Genomic DNA, 6613 nt, shown 5'->3' with positions numbered 1-6613 from the left:
AGCCACACATGTGCAAAACAGAGTCTGGTACGGTTGAGATGGTCCTGCTGTAAGGGAGCCCAATATGTAAAATCTTAACCTATAAAACCAATACTTAGGAGGTAACCCTTTATATCAAAAAAGGATTTACTTTACAATACTTCTAGTAAAATTTTCCCTTTTCACATATTGGGTTGAATTATAGAAAAATATCGATATTGGACTATTTTTGATGCCCCCCCCCAAATTCTGGCAACTCCATGTGATTTAATATATCCCTTCATTAACTGCATAGGTGCTAGAAAAAATTTTAAAGAGCATTAGAAAATACTACAAATTACAATGTGGCAAATTATTTTTTAAAAATACTTCCCAAATTACAATTGAAAATCAACAGGAAAATGTTTTGTTCAATATGTTTTGTCCAATATTTTCCATTTCTATCTACGTAGTTACAGCCTATTTTAATCTGGATATTGCTATGGGTAAGGATGATGTACTATGTTTTTAAAGCTAGAAAAAAGGATTTTGAATGTTTTCACTATAAAGAAAATGGTATGTACTTTAGGAGAAAAATATTTTTACCCTGAAAATAACGTTACACCATGTGTACATATATCAAAACATCACATACTCCCCCATAAATATACATCACTTGTATCTTTCTAATGCATCAGTTAAGATCAATTTAATTTAAATTCAAGGAAAAAATCAGTTGAATACCATGGGGTGCAGTCAGTAATGACTGAGAACTGGTGGTGAACCTGGCAATGTCCTCAGTTCCTGCCTCTACATTTTTATATTTCAAAGCAACTTTAAATAAAGTGAATCTATGAAGCCACATCCTAAGATCCTTTTTTGAAAATGAGACAGAGAACAGGGAAGAAAAAAGGAAAGATGGATGTTTAAGTTACTAGAATTTACACTTCCAAATGAGGATTGCTTTTCACAGGATCCTCTCCAGAGTTCTGTACCTAATGCAGGCCACCGGCCACATGGTGGGAGTGGTATGCAGTCCCTCCTCCATACACCTCAAGGCTGTGTGAGAACAGTGCAGTCCCTACAGACACCAGTTTTCAATTCCAAAATGGCACCATTCTGAAAGTTTTTCATCTTTTGCTAAAGCACACGTACACACTACATGAAATTTAACACTCTTGGGCATGTGGGCGACAGCGCAGATGCCGAGGAACGCCTGTGCCCTGTGTTAGCCACCTCCACCTTCCAAGAGAGCCAGGCCTTGTCTCTGGAGCCGGAGCTTGGGAATGAGAAGGCGAGGGGGGCTGTCCTCCAGAGGCCACTGGAGGCCACCCTCACTTCAGCCTGCCCTACTCCACCTTCTAACGTGTCTGAAAGCAGAAGGAGGGTGGACAGCCGCTACCTTGGGGGAGGCAGGAATCCAGGATATGGGACCCACAGAGATTTTGAAATGCAGGGGCCACCTCGTCCTGGGAGACGGCGGGGATGCTCCTTCTCCTGGGAAGGGGCCAAGCCTGGAAGCGGGGAGGGCTGGCTGCGCTCACAGAGGTCTCCCTCAGGCCCCGCTCAGGACGCGGGGCTTTGGCTTTGAGGCAGGTGACAGTGACCGTCATGGGGTGCAGGACGGCAGTGAGGCCCGCGGTGCCCGATTGGGACGCGGGAGCAGTGGCCGGAAGGGCAGGGCCGGAAGTGCTGGGGAGCCCGGGGCCTGCTGCCCACGGTGGTGGACAGCCCAGGCCTGGGCCTGCGTCTTGCCCTGCTCGGCTGAGACGGGAAAGCAAAAGTCGCAGCGATCGTCCCTTAGAGGGGACGCAGGCTCCGGGAAGATTTGGGCCTGTGGGCGGAGCAAGGTTCTGAGTGCGGGAGGACACACCGCTTCCGGAGAAGAGGACCCCGCAGAGTCGTTTCTAAAAAGGCATCCGTGAGGCGATGCCCTTCTGGCCTCCGCTCTGCAGACTAGAGACGGGACAGGGACCGGAGATTCGGGAAGAAAAGGCAAAATTAGTGGGAGATCACAAAGGGGAGCAGACAGAAATGTTTGAAAAGTCGGAAAAAGGGCAGAAAACGGCTGAGTCAGTGCAAAAAAGAAGAAAATCGGCGATTGTCTGCGCTCTGGCCTTGTTCTCGGGCCCACTATCTGACGCCCAGGAACAAAAAACCAGTGTCCTTGAGCAGTCATGGCTGGTTTGCTCCAGTCCTGCCCCTGGAAATCCAAGGTCTGCTGTCAGTCTTGTTGTGGGGTCAGCTCAAGCCTGAACTCACAGAGGGGCAGAGGGCACAGCAGGGAGCCCTGGTCACTGGGAGGGCCCTCCCGCCTGGGTCCAAACTGAGCAGGCCTTCTCCTTGCCCAAAGGGGATAATAATGCCCTTGTAAAGCTCCTCTGAGTCCCTGGCCTGCGGCTTACATGCAGTCCTTCTTAAAAGCAAGGACTTCCTCTTCCATGAGGGGTACACCATGCTGCTTACCTCATGCTCTGATGGCCTCCTGGGCACTGTCTCATGAAACCAGATTCACTCTAATGAAGTCTCTCCCTCTCTCTCTCTCTCTCTCTCTCTCTCTCTCTCTCTCTCTCACACACACACACACACACACACACACACACACACCAGCAGCTCTGCCCAGTCAGTCTCCCGTTTGTCCTCCGGTGTTTCTCTTGGTGCCCTGTTGAATCTTAACAGCTGAATCGACATTCCGTGGGAGTCTGGCTCTGGGCTGGCACAGCCAAGTGAGGTGCTGCAAGCAGCAGGTCGGTCTCGTGAACATTCCGGCAACAGAGTGGTAGTTGCTCAGCTCTTCCTTTCCTCTCGCCACCTTACTGATGTCTTCAAGTCCCTGCCAATCTTCAGAAGAATGACAACTGCAGTCTTTCAGACCATTCACGGGGCCAGCACGACTGTCCACCTGTGCACCTCAGGTCCACCAGCCTTGGGTGGATCCACAGTGCCACTCCCCCAACTTGGCAGGCTGGTGTGTGTGTGGCTTTTGATGTCACCTTCCATCACTTACATGGCTCTCTGCCTGCTAAGTCTTGGAAAGTGCAGTGGAAATCGCCTGCCCCAGCCCCTGCCCTTTTAACGCCCCCCAGTTCCTGCCTCACGAGGGTCTGAGGGGTTGGAGTGCTTAGGAAAGAGGCGGGGGGAGGAGCACCAGATGCTCAAGTGAAGCCTCTTCACAGAAGGAGGGAGGACGGCGGGGCGGACTGCGCCAGGAACAGAGGGCACAGAGGGACGGGTCCCCAGGCAGGTCTGAACTACCCGCTCTGAGTAGAACCGGGGTGTGAGCAAGATGCAGCACAAGCTCCTGAGCCAGGGGCCTGCTCCGGCATCGTCCTCAGTTTCCTGCCTGTAAAGGGGGACGATAAGGTGCCGCCTCATAGAGGGGCTGAGAGAATTGAGTGAGTTAGTAGAAGGGCTTAGAACGGGACCTGGCAAGTGCTACGTAGGCACTGACTGTTGTCTCCTGGGCCCATAACCCAAACCTACCACCCGTGCGTGTCTCTGGCTGAATCATTCTTCAGGTGGGGAGAGTGGGGCACCTTTCCCGCCCCCACTTTCCTTTCCACCAGAGGCTTCACATGTGTCCCGGGGAATAACTAAGCAAATGAGCTAGTGACAGCATGCTTTTAGTAAAAGCATCAGAGTCCGATTTCATTTCCATAACCAAACCAGGGTGCGTAGGGATCATGATCTTGATGATGGGATTTCCCAGCCACAGGCTGCTTCTCATCTGGCCTCAAACCTCTTGGGATCCCCCTGCAGACCCCTCAGTGCCATCCAGGGGAGGCCAGGAAGTCAGCGCCTGGAGACCCACCACAAGGTGGCATGGGTGACAGCAGAGTGCACCCACTCTCCCAGGGGACTCCTCTTGCCTCTGGCCTGACTCTGCTGCGCTGACCCTCTTCCCCCTCCGCACACCTTGCACCCGTCTTGAGGCACTGGCCCTCCTCCGTGGCCCACCAGCTGTGGTCCTTCCTCCTTTCGTGGTCCACCGCAGCCTTGCTCTTCTTTCGCCACGACCCGGTCCTCAGGAGTACAACCACGGGTCCCCTTCTTTCCCACCAGCCCTGACTGCTGGTCCTGTGCTCAGCACCCCCGCTCCGAAAGGTGGGCTCCCCCACCCTGCACCTCTGCCTCTCACACTCGGTGGGGTCTGAGGGAGGCGCCCAGCAGGGCCTGCTGGTTTCCACGCTCACCATTGGGGTCACTGGGGCTGAGTCATGGGAGGCCCCTGGTTTGCCTGTGTCACCTTCAAACACACCCCAAGCAGCGTCCATCTGCTGCATTTTGCAACCTACAGAGGAAAGAGATGGGGCCATGGAAGCTCAATGAGTTTGGGCTAGGGGGTGGCTGCCCAAAGGCAAGCACCCAGGACTCGGGAGGCTGGGCTCCAGTCCCGCCCTGGTACCGGTGCCTCGCAGCCAGTGACCCACTTTTTCTCGGGGGCATCTCCCTGTCCACGGCTGGGGATAACATCCACCTTGGAGGCCTGATAGCATCTGTCGTGTGAGTCAGCCTCTCGTCACTGAGACCGAAATACTTGGCTGGAACAACACAGAGAGGAAAAGTCTGATTGGCTCCGGTGTCAGAGGTTCAGTCCGTCGGGGACTGAGTCCATCACTCGGGACCAAGGTGAGGCCGACGTCATGGCCTGAGAGCCCAGTGGGGGAAAGTTGTTCAGCTCTTGGAGGCCGGGAGGCAGAGAGGGAGGAAGAGGCTGCACCCTCCAGGCCTCTCCCCGAGACCCACCTCCCCGGCCACACCCCACCTGCCCACAGTCTCCACCCAGCCAGCCACAGTCCAGCCATCTCGCCTCTGAGGGGCCCTGCACTGACACAGAAGCTCTTGACCCTCACATATGTAAAATATCTAATCAGTAAGTGTGCATTCTCCCTTCCGCCTCAAATGCAAAATGAGGGGCGCTTGACAAGACCTGACCTCCCTCCCAGGGTTATGACATTCTGTGTCCATGAACTTTCACCATGAATGGGCAGGAGACAGCAGCCAGTGAATAACTGAGTGGAGCAGAGTCATCCAGAACTGCAGACCGCCCAGTGCCAGTTCTCTAGGAGCTTCACAGCAAAGTGCCCAGGCTGGGTGGCTCGCGCTGAGCAAATGTGTCGTCTCCCAACGCTGGAGACCTGCAGCCGGGAGGAAAGTGTGGACAGGTGTGGAGTCTTCTCCATCCTCACTCCTTGTCGTGAAGATGACCGTTTCCTTCTGGGGTCCTCAGAAGGTCGCCCTCGTGCATATCTGTGTCCTAATGTCCTCCTCTTAGGAGGGCAGCAGCCATATGGGATAAGTCTGCCGGAGTGATGAAAACCTTCCTAAGGGCTCCTCTCCAACACGGCCACGTTCCAAGGCACTGTTGTCTACTGAGTAGTAGATATCAAATTTGGGGGAGACACAAGTCAGCCCATAATACTCCCCAACATTGAGAACCCATGTTGTACCACATTAAATCCTGGAAACAACCACTCAGGGGGCTGCCCTGAGTGTGAGTGTCCGGGCCCTGTGGTCATGAACTTGAGTCCTGGGCCTTGTATAAACCTAGCTCTCTGTTTAAGGCCGGAAAGCAGAGAGGGAGGAAGAGGCTGCAACCTCTAGGCCTCACCTCCCCAGCCACACCCCACCTGCCCGAGAGGGTTAGTGGGTTGAACCAGAAAGTTTAGGCTAGAGGGTCGCTGCCCAAAGGCAAGCACCCAGGGACCAGGAGGGCTGGGCTCCAGGACTGGCCCTGCCCTACCTGTGCCTCGCAGCCAGTGACCCACTTTTTCTCAGTTATCAAGGGGACGTTACCAAGACGTGCGCTGATTCTCCTGTAAGGCTCCACCAGAGGCCTCTGCTTGCCCAGATCTGCTGGCTGCCCTGGAATGAGTGTCTACTGCGAGGGGGCCTGTCCTGGAGGTTTGCTGACTGGGCAGAGGCACCTGAGGGCTAACCCTGAGTGTCCGCCTGCGACCCTGCTCGCTGCTGCCTGTGCTTAATTCGAACACTCGCGGCTATCTGTTCTGTCCTCAGGGGAGCGGTGTCACTCGAGCAGAGTGGTCTTGGCCTTTGAACTCAGTGTGCAGAACTTTACTCAGGAGAAAAGAAGACTCCAAGGAAACAATATGGGGCAGCCAAAAATAGACCAAATCCACCACTGCGCTAAGGGTGGCACTTTGTACACAGGAAAAGTACGGATTCACTGGCAAACGGCTGGGGGGCAGCTACTGCCCGCCCCCACGTGGGAGCCTCAAAGATCTAGACGTGAACTAACGAAGACTCACATACATTAGGGAGCTGAACCCCAAACCAGGCACATTCCTGAAGTAAACCCAAGGGAAGGCAGACAGAGCCCTTCTCGAGAAGGCTACAGCCTAGGGCCAGAAAGCAAAAGGTCCGCAGATGGGAACACAAACTCTTTCCTCCTGAGAGTGAAAGCAGCCTACGGGGCGTCTACCGTCAGTGTCAGACATTCACAGCAAGTAACACAGAGAAGAGCTGGTTCCCTCGACTTAATAAAGCCTGTGTAATTAACGAGGAAAACGATAAACCAAATGGGGAAAAGATGAGGACTGCCAGTCTCCACAGAAAAAGGCCATGAATAAGCGAGTCAGACTCACCCTTTGTGTGCTCTTCTAACCAGGTAAGCACAATCCATGTACCGCTAACT

The sequence above is a fragment of the Marmota marmota genome, unplaced genomic scaffold, assembly GCF_001458135.2.
Source record: "Marmota marmota marmota unplaced genomic scaffold, marMar, whole genome shotgun sequence".
NCBI lineage: Eukaryota > Metazoa > Chordata > Mammalia > Rodentia > Sciuridae > Marmota > Marmota marmota.
This window is presented reverse-complemented; position numbering follows the sequence as displayed.